This window comes from Dendrobates tinctorius, unplaced genomic scaffold (genome assembly GCF_039654945.1).
Source record: "Dendrobates tinctorius isolate UK_male_01 unplaced genomic scaffold, ASM3965494v1 ptg000214l, whole genome shotgun sequence".
Taxonomy (NCBI): Eukaryota; Metazoa; Chordata; class Amphibia; order Anura; family Dendrobatidae; genus Dendrobates; species Dendrobates tinctorius.
Genome location: NW_027361881.1, coordinates 6,112,202 through 6,125,990, shown reverse-complemented (window position 1 = coordinate 6,125,990; position 13,789 = coordinate 6,112,202). Strand labels below are relative to the sequence as shown.

Below are 13,789 nucleotides of genomic sequence, written 5' to 3'. Positions count from 1 at the left end.
ATCTGCATGAAAATTGGGTTTCACAGGACCCCATTCCCATGCAAAAGATCCCTAGATTCTCCAGTCTGCAGCCAATGTGACGGTTACAGCTATGAATATGTCGCCTCAATGGAGGAGAGACTTGTGTGAAATTCAAATTCATAGGCAAATAATTGTAAATCACATAAAAAACACATGCAGAATAGAGCAACTTGGAATCACTAAACCTGGCCGACAAACAGGTCTAGTGATTCCAAAAACCACCTTACAATGCTCAGGGCATGTTCTGTACAGGCCATCACCGACGTGCAATGTTGACAGCCATCACTCCCATGGGGGAGAGGGTTCGGACAAACCCTTATGGGTATGTGCACACGCTGCGGATTCATACAGTACCATAATATCCTATGGGAAATGGAAAGCGCAGTGCAGACGGTGCAGATTTTTCCGCACGGATTTGCTGCGGTTTCTAGTCCGCAGAAAGAATTGACATGTCATTTCTTTCTGCGGATTCCCATCTCCTCCATTGTAGAGGTGATAAACCGCAGATCTTTTGACCTGCGAATTTACCTGCGGATTTTACAAAATCCGTGCGGACAAATTCGCAGAGCATTCCGCAACGTGTACACATACCGTAAAAGTTATACCTATGCAATATAACTATGCACGGAGGCTGGATAAACCACAGCTACTGACTGGCTGGGAACGCTCTTAGGCCAAGTGCACCCTGCGATCGCGCATTTAGCCTAAAGTACATGTTGGGAGGTTTTCCTTTAGGACCCCGTTCACCAGACGAGGCAGGGTAAGAGTACCAGATCCGGCACCCCATAAGTGATCAGATGACAGCTCGATCTGCTGTTCACTATGACATCACAGGACATTATAATGGCGCACATCCCCGGAGACCAGATTGTGTTTATGGAGCTGGGTGCACAAGGTACAGGTGCTTGGCCTACAGTTACCTCGGACGCCATCATATTTAACCCTGGGTTTACACCACGGTTGTGCCACATCTAACATGCAATTCTGTTACTATCCCGACTGAGTAGAACCACAAAACCAATCATTTATCCAGCGACAACACTCCTGCTGCGTGCAGCCATCACCTGCTCAATAAGTCAGATTGGGTTTCAATAGCAAAGATGATGGACTTGTCTCCAACCTGGGCCCCTCCGGCTGATGCCATACTACCACTCCCATCATGCACCAGCTGCTGTAGAGCGTCAGGGCACGCCAGGAGCTGGGGTTTCACAGATCAATATGGCGAGGCACGTGCCACGTCCAGTATGGCGGAGGCTTCCCCAGGAATGCTCGCCGGCTGCGGTATCATGCAGTGCAATGCACGGTCAGTCCTCTGAACGCAGGCACCACGGATGGGAGCGATTACACGGAATTCACAGGATTTTTCCAGATAAGATTGAACACCATTGTGCAGGAAGATGAAAACAGTACATCATTTTGTCATCATTTCCTCGTTTCGGAGCAGTCATAAGGAACCTGTGTAGGTGTTTCCAGCACATAAAAGACATTCTGAGAGTTTTAAACACGGTTCTGTAATTGAGCACTAAAGGCGTTACCGGTGTGTAATAAGCTATATGTGATGCATGTCAGGGACTGCGACATGCACAACCCTAATACAACGTCCCCACCAGCAGCAGCCACGCTCAGGGATTGCATCTCCACACACAAACTCTACACAGGACCAAAACCGTCCACAACCAAATACAGAAGATTGTCTAGGAGTAGAAATGAGTGATTCCATCTCTCCTGGTCCAATGTTCCAGTCGGGGCAGCTCTGAGCCACCGCAAGGTGAAGATGCCCACACTATTGCCAAGACCAACTGAGGTGGCATCAACAAGCCTCGTCGGCCAGGAGACTTTCTGCCATATTTCTAGGTCCAGCAACTTCACGGCTGTGAGCACACGGCACGTCTGAGCTGGCAAAGAGCCTTCCACTAATTCTCAGCCTGGTAGCACACTGCAGACATCTGAGGCACGTGCCACCATTGAGCATACACCGTGACCTGTCTGATTGTAAGGGAACATTACACTTATCTAAAGGGAATTTGTCTGCACGTTTTTCCCATCACATCTGAGGGCACAATGATGTAGTGACGCAGTTTCCGATCCCAATCTTTTTAGTGTTTTAAGGCAGGTGCTTTTATAGTTAAAAAAAATAAATAAATAATGGAGGTGTACTCACTGATCAGCAGCAATGAGAATCCAGCGCACTGCCGCTCCAGAGGAAAGCACCAACTCAGGAAGCCATGTTTGCACGGTCTAGAAGACACAGGACCGCTACAGCCGGTGTGATTGGTTCCTGAAAGGTGACTGGAACAGACAGGTTTGTCTTCGACGATGCGCCCTTGTCACCTGACCGCTGCAGCCAATCGCAGGTTTCAGCAGTACTGTGACTTAAGAACGGAGCAGGAGCAAAAATCTCTTCCTGAGTCAGCACTAACCTCCAGAGCATCGCTCGCTGCATCCACAAGGCTGCAAGTAGGGGAGCGTCTCAGTGTATTAACAAAAAGCATCCATGGCTATAAAAAAAAAAAGAATATATGTCAGAACACATTCACATGCATATTTGTAAACTATTCTAAGCATCATATTCCCAACAGCACTCAATAATAAAGTAGGAGGGATAGCAAATACTTGTGGTTTATTGCCAGCCCAACACAAGACTCCGAATCCACCTTTACTTCTCTCCCCATTAGCCACTGGCCTCAGTACGCTTTCCCTCAGCACTCACCAACCATGTCTGCCCAGACCCGCTGATGCCATGTATAGGAAAGACCAAAGAGGAGAGTAATGGGGTCAGCTGGAACAGTCCCTCCGCATACATGAGGCTTGGCTAGGACTGGCCATCTGACAAGACTTTTTTCCTTGAAGTGGGGACAAAAGAGTCCTTGACGGCGCTTTTGTGCCCACCTAAAAAAAAAAAAAAAGCAGAGGCCCAGATGGCATATCTGCCTTGAATGCCATTTTTCAGGGCTTTTTGTGTGGCAAAACATGAAATGGCCTAAGAAGCAGAAAACAAGATGGAATCGGAAGCAGATGGTGAAATCATTACCTTTTTTACTCTTTAACATTAATCTAGGATCAAAATTTTGCAACTAAACCTTATATTTGGCTCCTGAAATGAGCAGTTTTTAGGCTCCTAGGTGTTTTCTAGTATGGGACACTGCAATATCTACAGTGATAGCCCACACAGCCGGACTTGTCACTCCATAGCTCACCCTGTTTCCAGGAACAGTGCCCAGCGCCTGCTTTTTCCACTGTTTATCAGCACTTCTAAGAGAGGAGCAGAGGCCTCTTCCCATGGACATCACATGATAGCTGAGAAACCATTGCCTTTTTGCTTCCTGGGTACATGACCATACATATACATGACCATCCGGCCTCATGCGTCATCCTCCTATCTGCACCTCCAAAAAGACTCTCCTCTGAGCTGCCCTTAAGCACCTTGGTCACCTCCACCAGACTGAATACATTTACTCCTAAACTCTGCCCCAGCATTAATAATAAACGTGCAAAAAAAAAAAAAATCGTGAGCAGCAGAAAAGAAGAAATCGGATCTCGCTGCTCGGTATCACCATTACAATTTAGCAAGTCATTCAATGCAAACACAAGAACAGCTGAAGACCTAATAACCAGGCCTGTCCTTCGCCTGCAGAGGTTATACCCAGGAGCCGCATGCCGGGAACAATGGATGTGTCACGGACGACCCCCGCCCCCATATTACAAGACCCTTGTAAGAATAAAGCTAGGCCTCGCCATGCTGGCATGTAAAAAAAAAAAAGCTCCACGACAACAAAGCCGGCACAGGAGATCACATCACAAGAGATTAGCACCCAGCCGGCTATCGCACACATCCCCTCCGTGTCTCATCAGATGGGGATCCGCAATAGGCGAAGAACATGTGGATCTGCCAGCAGATAAATATATTTATGCAAAGCCATATCAGCTCTGCAAATGAGGATTAATCGGCTCTGCAGACACATAGCGGCTGCAACACTATACATACAGGAAGAGAACGGCATCAGAGGAAGGGCGAGCAACACAGTCAGCACAACACAGAGGGTGCCGGCCCAAATATGCATCCTAGTAAGCAGGCCACCAACCCCGAGCCTAGAGATCAGATCTACGAGGGCCATGACAGGCAGAAATAAATACAGTCTTACCCCCAAGAACGAATACCTGGCATCCGGATCCCACAAGAGCATTACTATCCGCACACCGACACTGCAACAAACGGCTGCGATGGAGCTCCGGTGCCACAAAAATATAGCAGGAATCCTCCATTGTCATAATAGAGACTGAAAACAATCATACACGTAACGTAATCAGTGAGTCAGGACAACAGTCACGTTCTGGGTCAGATGTAAGAAGTAAAAAAAAAAATTCAAAATTATATCGCCGCTATGGCCGTGTACACACACGGACGAGACATCTGGGCACAATAGTCACAGATTGTCAGCAGCATAGGAGGACCCGGGTCCATGAGGCATTATACACAAGAAGGTATAGTACCTACCACATCGATTATTGACAAAGCGGTAATCCACTCTGCAAACTTGTCTGCTGGCACCGCCACCGATCACCAAGACACCAGATTTAGGTCTTTCGCTCCCCACCGGCCACAAGAGCAGACACGAGGTGAACATATCAAGCATTTCCATAGACCACCAAGTCGTTCATATTTCTAATGGCCTAGAAGCAATGATGGGGATATAAACACTAGTGTGCGCCCCATCCCGTACCGCTCCTGTGTACACCAACTGTGTGCCCCATCCCGTACCGCTCCTGTGTACACCAACTGTGTGCCCCACACCGTACCGCTCCTGTGTACACCAACTGTGTGCCCCATCCCGTACCGCTCCTGAGTGCACCAACTGTGTGCCCCATCCCGTACCGCTCCTGTGTACACCAACTGTGTGCCCCATCCCGTACCGCTCCTGTGTACACCAACTGTGTGCCCCATCCCGTACCGCTCCTGTGTACACCAACTGTGTGCCCCATCCCGTACCGCTCCTGTGTACACCAACTGTGTGCCCCATCCCGTACCGCTCCTGTGTACACCAACTGTGCGCTCCATCCCTCTCACGCAGGAAAACAATGAAGAAATACATCAGGAAAAGACTTTGCCAACAAGCAGCAACCTTGTACGCCTTCAGAGTCCTCCTGGATGGAGGATGGAGAAAGAAAAATGTTGTGAAGAAGAAACGGAGAGTGGTGGTCATGGGGGATTCCCTGTTGAGAGGAACTGAGGCCGCTATCTGCAGACCGGATATAACTTCAAGAGAAATGTGTTGTCTTCCAGGTGCAAAAATTAAAGATGTGTCTGACAGGATATCAGGACTCTTCAGACCTACAGATGACTACCCATTCCTGCTACTACATGTGGGGACAAATGACACTGCAAGAAACGACCTGGAAACCATCTGCAGAGACTTTGAAGACTTAGGCAAGAAAGTGAAAGAACTGGGAGCGCAGGTGGTCTTCTCTTCCATCCTCCCAGTGGATGGCCATGGAACAAGGAGGTGGAATAAGATTCTGCAGGTGAACAACTGGCTACGTCGATGGTGCCGTCAGCAACGATTTGGATTTCTGGATCACGGAGTGAACTACTTATACGATGGACTACTTGCTAGAGATGGGGTGCACCTTACGAAGACTGGAAAGCATGTATTTGGAAGTCGCCTTGCTACACTTGTAAGGAGAGCTTTAAACTAGAACAACATGGGAAGGGAAGCAAAAGACCAGAAAAAGCCATACACCTGACAAATGCTATTGAGAACTCTGCTATTAGAAGTGGAAAGGAAGAACAAAGACGAAAGAATCTAATTAATAAAAATATTGGAGAAAGAGAAACCAATCACAAACTAAAATGTTTCTATACTAATGCACAAAGCATGGGCAACAAACAAGGAGAATTGGAACTACTAACACAGGAAAAGAAATATGATGTCATTGGAATCACTGAAACTTGGTGGGACAATACACATGATTGGAATACAAGACTAGAAGGATACAACTTATTTGCAAGAAACAGACTTGATAAACGAGGAGGGGGTGTTGCATTGTATGTTAGAAACGCGTATATCTGCACAGAGATTGAAGCTTCAGAGACTGGGAGTTCTGTGGAAACTGTTTGGGTAAGAATACAAGGACAGAACAATGGAAAGGACACCATTGTAGGCATTTACTACAGGCCGCCTGTGCAACCTGAAGCTATGGATGAACTCTTTATGCATCAAATGGCCAAGTTCTCCAAAAAATATGACATAGTTGTCATGGGAGATTTCAACTATCCAGACATTTGTTGGGAATCTCTCTCAGGCAAAACTAACAGGTCAAGGAAATTCTTATCCTCTCTTGCTGACAACTTTATCTTCCAAAAGGTAAGGGAGAAAACAAGGGGAACTGCTACTTTGGATCTAATCCTTATAAACAGGGAGGAAATGGTTGAGGAGGTAAAAGTGGCTGGGACCCTAGGAGGTAGCGACCATGCTATTTTAGAATTTTGGATAACTAGAGGCGGAAGACCTGTGAAGACTCAGACGTCAAGGTTAGATTTCAGAAAGGCAGATTTTAAGGGATTCAGAAAGAGAATTGGAGGGATCCAATGGCTGGATATCCTTAAAGACAAAAATGTCCAGGAAGGATGGGAAATCTTGAAAAATGAAATTCTCAAAGCACAGTTGTTAACAATTCCGAAAAGAGGGAAGAATAGGAAGCAGTTAAGGAAACCAGGATGGATGAACACAGAACTTAAGCACATGCTAAAAAGGAAGAAAAAAATGTTTATAAAATGGAAAGAGGGAGGCATATCTAAAGAAGAATATAATGCTGTCTGCAGAACCTGCAGGGCACAAATCAGATTAGCTAAAGCTGAAAATGAATTGAGGCTTGCAAGAGATGTCAAAAGCAATAATAAAGGATTTTGGGGATATGTCAAAAGTAAAAGAAAAGTCAAAGATGCCATAGGATTTTTACAGGATGAAAATGATGAAGTGGTAAGACAGGATGTTGAGAAGGCTGAACTTTTAAATTCCTATTTTGCATCTGTTTTCTCTCAGAAAGGAAATGTAACATCAACTGTTATTCACTGTCCTATTAAGGGAATAGAAGAATCCAGGATATCTATAAACAGAAAGATAGTGAGGAAACACTTAGCTAGCCTAAATGAATTCAAGTCTCCAGGTCCAGATGAATTACACCCCAGAGTACTGAAGGAGATAGCAGAAGAAATTTTTGAACCCCTCTCTATAATCTTTGAAAATTCTTGGAGAACAGGAGAAGTGCCAGAAGACTGGAGAAGAGCAAATGTTGTTCCTATCTTCAAAAAGGGGAAGAAGGTGGACCCAGGTAACTATAGGCCGGTGAGTCTGACTTCTATACCAGGAAAGATCTTTGAACAAATTATTAAACAACATGTATGTCAATACCTGGATAAGAATGAAGTGATTAAACAGAGTCAGCATGGGTTTGTAACTAATAAGTCATGTCAGACTAACTTAATTTCCTTCTATGACGGTATCACTGATTGGGTGGATCAAGGAAATGCTGTAGATATAGTATATCTTGACTTCAGCAAAGCATTTGACAAAGTCTCTCATACAATCCTTATTGAAAAAATGATTAAGTATGGAATGGACAAGGCAACTGTTAGGTGGATTCATAACTGGCTTAGTGATCGGACCCAAAGAGTGGTCGTAAATGGCTGCACATCCAGTTGGAAGAATGTCTCAAGTGGGGTACCACAGGGCTCTGTCCTGGGCCCTGTATTGTTCAACATCTTTATCAACGATTTAGATGAAGGAATTGAGGGTAAACTGATTAAATTTGCTGATGACACAAAGCTAGGAGGGATAGCTAATACTAGAGAAGAGAGAGAGAGGATTCAAAAAGATTTAAATAAACTGGAGAAGTGGGCAGCAACTAACAGAATGGTTTTTAACAGGGAGAAATGCAAAGTACTACATCTGGGCAATAAAAATGGAAAAAGCATATATAGAATGGGAGGAATAGGGCTATGTGACAGCACATGTGAAAAAGACTTGGGTATACTAATAGATCACAGACTGAATATGAGTCAACAGTGTGATGCAGCAGCAAAAAAGGCAAATGCAATTCTAGGATGTATTAACAGAAGCATACAGTCTAGATCACGTGAAGTCATTATTTCCCTCTACTCCTCTTTGGTCAGACCTCATCTGGAATATTGTGTCCAGTTTTGGGCACCACATTTTAAAAAAGACATCAACAAACTGGAGCAAGTTCAGAAAAGAGCGACCAGAATGGTGACCGGTCTGCAAACCCTGTCTTATGAGGAAAGGTTGCAGGATTTGGGAATGTTTAGTTTGCAAAAGAGAAGACTGAGAGGAGACTTAATAGCTGTCTACAAATATCTAAAGGGCTGTCACATTGTAGAAGGATCAACTTTATTCTCATTTGCACAAGGAAAGACTAGAAGCAATGGGATGAAACTGAATGGGAGGAGACACAGATTAGATATTAGAAAAAACTTTTTGACAGTTAGAGTGATCAATGAGTGGAACAGGCTGCCACGAGAAGTGGTGAGTTCTCCTTCAATGGAAGTCTTCAAACAGAGGCTGGACAGACATCTGACTGGGATGATTTAGCGAATCCTGCTTTGAGCAGGGGGTTGGACCAGATGGCCCAGGAGGTCCCTTCCAACTCTACGATTCTATGATTCTATGATTCTATCCCGTACCGCTCCTGTGTACAACTGTGCGCCTAATACCGTACCGCTCCTGTGTACACCAACTGTGCGCCCCACACCGTACCGCTCCTGTGTACACCACCTGTGCGCCCCACACCGTACCGCTCCTGTGTACACCACCTGTGCGCCCCACACCGTACCGCTCCTGTGTACACCACCTGTGCGCCCCACACCGTACCGCTCCTGTGTACACCACCTGTGCGCCCCATCCCGTACCGCTCCTGTGTAGACCAACTGTGCGCTCCATCCCATACCGCTCCTGTGTACACCAACTGTGTGCCCCATAACGTACCGCTCCTGTGTACACCAACTGTGCGCCCCACACCATACCGCTCCTGTGTACACCACCTGTGCGCCCCACACCGTACTGCTCCTGAGTGCACCATCTGTGTGCCCCATCCCGTACCGCTCCTGTGTAGACCAACTTTGCGCTCCATCCCGTACCGCTCCTGTGTACAACTGTGCGCCTCATACCGTACCGCTCCTGTGTACACCAACTGTGCGCCCCATCCCGTACCGCTCCTGTGTACACCAACTGTGCGCTCCATCCCGTACCGCTCCTGTGTAGACCAACTTTGCGCTCCATCCCGTACCGCTCCTGTGTACAACAACTGTGCGCCTCATACCGTACCGCTCCTGTGTACACCAACTGTGCGCCCCATCCCGTACCGCTCCTGTGTAGACCAACTGTGCGCTCCATCCCGTACCGCTCCTGTGTACAACAACTGTGCGCCTCATACCGTACTGCTCCTGTGTACACCACCTGTGCGCCCCATACCGTACTGCTCCTGTGTACACCACCTGTGCGCCCCATTCCGTACCGCTCCTGTGTACACCACCTGTGCGCCCCACACTGTACCGCTCCTGTGTACACCAACTGTGCGCCCCATTCCGTACCGCTCCTGTGTACACCAACTGTGCGCCCCACACTGTACCGCTCCTGTGTACACCAACTGTGTGCCCCATACCGTACCCTCGCCTCCCCGTCCGCACCCTCGCCGCCCCGTCCGCACCCTCGCCGCCCCGTCCGCACCTGTGACGGACCCTCGCCGCCCCGTCCGCACCTGTGACGGAACCTCGCCGCCCCGTCCGCACCTGTGACGGAACCTCGCCGCCCCGTCCGCACCTGTGACGGACCCTCGCCGCCCCGTCCGCACCTGTGACGGACCCTCGCCGCCCCGTCCGCACCTGTGACGGACCCTCGCCGCCCTGTCCGCACCTGTGACGGACCCTCGCCGCCCCGTCCGCACCTGTGACGGACCCTCGCCGCCCCGTCCGCACCCTCGCCGCCCCGTCCGCACCTGTGACGGACCCTCGCCGCCCCGTCCGCACCTGTGACGGACCCTCGCCGCCCCGTCCGCACCTGTGACGGACCCTCGCCGCCCCGTCCGCACCTGTGACGGACCCTCGCCGCCCCGTCCGCACCTGTGATGGACCCTCGCCGCCCCGTCCGCACCCTCACCGCCCCGTCCGCACCTGTGACGGACCCTCGCCGCCCCGTCCGCACCTGTGACGGACCCTCGCCGCCCCGTCCGCACCCTCGCCGCCCCGTCCGCACCTGTGACGGACCCTCGCCGCCCCGTCCGCACCTGTGACGGACCCTCGCCGCCCCGTCCGCACCTGTGACGGACCCTCGCCGCCCCGTCCGCACCTGTGACGGACCCTCGCCGCCCCGTCCGCACCCTCACCGCCCCGTCCGCACCTGTGACGGACGCTCACCGCCCCGTCCGCACCCTCGCCGCCCCGTCCGCACCTGTGACGGACCCTCGCCGCCCCGTCCGCACCTGTGACGGACCCTCGCCGCCCCGTCCGCACCTGTGACGGACCCTCGCCGCCCCGTCCGCACCTGTGACGGACCCTCGCCGCCCCGTCCGCACCTGTGACGGACCCTCGCCGCCCCGTCCGCACCTGTGACGGACCCTCGCCGCCCCGTCCGCACCTGTGACGGACCCTCGCCGCCCCGTCCGCACCTGTGACGGACCCTCGCCGCCCCGTCCGCACCTGTGACGGACCCTCGCCGCCCCGTCCGCACCCTCGCCGCCCCGTCCGCACCTGTGACGGACGCTCACCGCCCCCAGCACAGTCCTGGAGGAGACGGGCTCCTCTCTCGGTGACCGGCCGCCATCACTGAATTATTAGTATTTAACCCTTACACGCCCGGTCACATGGACGGATCCGGTTCTCAGTGTCATCAGTGGGCACCGGGGTGGGGGGGTCGCTGTTGCTATGGTAACACGAGAGAAAGCGTAAAACCAGCCGGTGAATGGGCACGACGTGAGGCAATGATGGCGGAAGCAGGGCGGCAGGCCGCGGGGACAATGCGGCTGCCGGTGCACCGGGGCTGGGCCCGTCCTCCTCCTCACCTGTGCTCTGCCCCGGCCGGGCCGCTGTGGGGTGAAGGCCCGCTCTCCTCTCCTCCGCCGCCGGCCCCGGTTCGCTCCTCTTCTTCGACGAGCAGCCCTTACCGTGAGCGAAGCGCGCGCCTCCGCCCTCAGAGAAAGACACTGCGGAGGGAGCAGGAGCGGCCACGGCGGAGGCGACGTCACTGCCTCCAGTCACCGGGAGCGCGCACGTAAGCCGCTTATACAAGGGCGGGGCGTAGACTCCAGCGGCCCCGCCCCCGCAGTGTGGACGCGCCCGTCGGCGGCGGCCCCGGGGGCGCGCTCGTTTTCCCGCCCTTTTGTCGTTGTTTTCTGAGGTGATCGCGGAGGTTTGAGGGATAATAGGTGGAGTTCTCACCCAATGTTCACAACTAGGTCATGAGAGATGAAGATTCGCTAACACAAGGCTGCTGCCTTATTTTTGTAATATTTGTGAGTATTTTTATATTTCTCTATTTTTGACCATTAGATGTCGTATATTTGTTTTTCCCCCATATTTCCAAGTTCTGGCACCGCCAATGCTGTCAGTCCCTGTGGGGTCGGTGTCATTAGTGTAATGTGTGCCTGACATTAATGGCTCGCCTGGTGTACCGCCTGATGGTGCCGAGAAAACCGTCACACTGATAGAAACGCCTGGTGTACCGCCTGATGGGGCCGAGAAAACCGTCACACTGATAGAAACGCCTGGTGTACCGCCTGATGGTGCCGAGAAAACCGTCACACTGATAGAAACGCCTGGTGTACCGCCTGATGGTGCTGAGAAAACCGTCACACTGATAGAAACGCCTGGTGTACCGCCTGATGGTGCCGAGAAAACCGTCACACTGATAGAAACGCCTGGTGTACCGCCTGATGGTGCCGAGAAAACCGTCACACTGATAGAAACGCCTGGTGTACCGCCTGATGGTGCCGAGAAAACCGTCACACTGATAGAAACGCCTGGTGTACCGCCTGATGGGGCCGAGAAAACCGTCACACTGATAGAAACGCCTGGTGTACCGCCTGATGGTGCCGAGAAAACCGTCACACTGATAGAAACGCCTGGTGTACCGCCTGATGGTGCCGAGAAAACCGTCACACTGATAGAAACGCCTGGTGTACCGCCTGATGGTGCCGAGAAAACCGTCACACTGATAGAAACGCCTGGTGTACCGCCTGATGGTGCCGAGAAAACCTTCACACTGATAGAAACGCCTGGTGTACCGCCTGATGGTGCCGAGAAAACCGTCACACTGATAGAAACGCCTGGTGTACCGCCTGATGGTGCCGAGAAAACCGTCACACTGATAGAAACGCCTGGTGTACCGCCTGATGGTGCCGAGAAAACCGTCACACTGATAGAAACGCCTGGTGTACCGCCTGATGGTGCCGAGAAAACCGTCACACTGATAGAAACGCCTGGTGTACCGCCTGATGGGGCCGAGAAAACCGTCACACTGATAGAAACGCCTGGTGTACCGCCTGATGGGGCCGAGAAAACCGTCACACTGATAGAAACGCCTGGTGTACCGCCTGATGGGGCCGAGAAAACCGTCACACTGATAGAAACGCCTGGTGTACCGCCTGATGGTGCCGAGAAAACCGTCACACTGATAGAAACGCCTGGTGTACCGCCTGATGGTGCCGAGAAAACCGTCACACTGATAGAAACGCCTGGTGTACCGCCTGATGGGGCCGAGAAAACCGTCACACTGATAGAAACGCCTGGTGTACCGCCTGATGGTGCTGAGAAAACCGTCACACTGATAGAAACGCCTGGTGTACCGCCTGATGGTGCTGAGAAAACCGTCACACTGATAGAAACGCCTGGTGTACCGCCTGATGGGGCCGAGAAAACCGTCACACTGATAGAAACGCCTGGTGTACCGCCTGATGGTGCCGAGAAAACCGTCACACTGATAGAAACGCCTGGTGTACCGCCTGATGGTGCTGAGAAAACCGTCACACTGATAGAAACGCCTGGTGTACCGCCTGATGGGGCCGAGAAAACCGTCACACTGATAGAAACGCCTGGTGTACCGCCTGATGGGGCCGAGAAAAAAAAACGCGCGCCGATGGGCGCGCGAATTTTGGCTCATCTTTCAAGATGGAAGAGGCCAGGAGCCATTTGGTGAGCTGCATTTCTTGCTACATGTTCACAGATTTACCAGTGGAAAATCCAAACTTCACATGCCACAAATGCAAGCTTGTGTCCCTGTTGGAGGAAAAGTTGCAAAATCTCGAAGAGAGGTTAGCTACGTTGAAGATCATTAAGGAAGGTGAAGAGTTCTTGGACAGAGCAGAATTATCTCTTCATGTTACAGAAAGAGAAGAAATTCAAAGTGCACCAGAAGAAACAGAGGAATGGAGACATGTGACCCAGAGAAGCAGGAGGATCAGGAGGCAGTCAGCACCCATACTGCTCAGGAACCAGTACCAGGCTCTCACGCAGGAAAACGATGAAGAAATACATCAGGATAAGACTTTGCCAACAAACAGCAACCATGTACGCCTTCAGAATCCTCCTGGATGGAGAAAGAAAAATGTTGTGAAGAAGAAACGGAGAGTGGTGGTCATGGGGATTCCCTGCTGAGAGGAACAGAGGCCGCTATCTGCAGACCGGATATAACTTCAAGAGAAATGTGTTGTCTTCCAGGTGCAAAAATTAAAGATGTGTCTGACAGGATATCAGGACTCTTCA

At 50.9% G+C, this 13,789-nt stretch overlaps 1 protein-coding gene across 2 annotated transcripts in view; it reads right to left on the bottom strand.

The window, feature by feature from the left end:
• The window catches only part of SIAH1 (siah E3 ubiquitin protein ligase 1), a 31,205-nt gene extending 19,913 nt beyond the window's left edge, over positions 1–11,292 (bottom strand). Inside the window, exon 1 of one of the 2 annotated variants that reach the window (XM_073554987.1) lies at positions 11,092–11,292. The gene's annotated coding sequence lies outside the window, so the exon portion shown is untranslated. The remainder of the gene's footprint in view (positions 1–11,091) is intronic. The other variant, XM_073554988.1, reaches the window with a different exon arrangement.
• Positions 11,293–13,789: the final 2,497 nt, after the last annotated feature.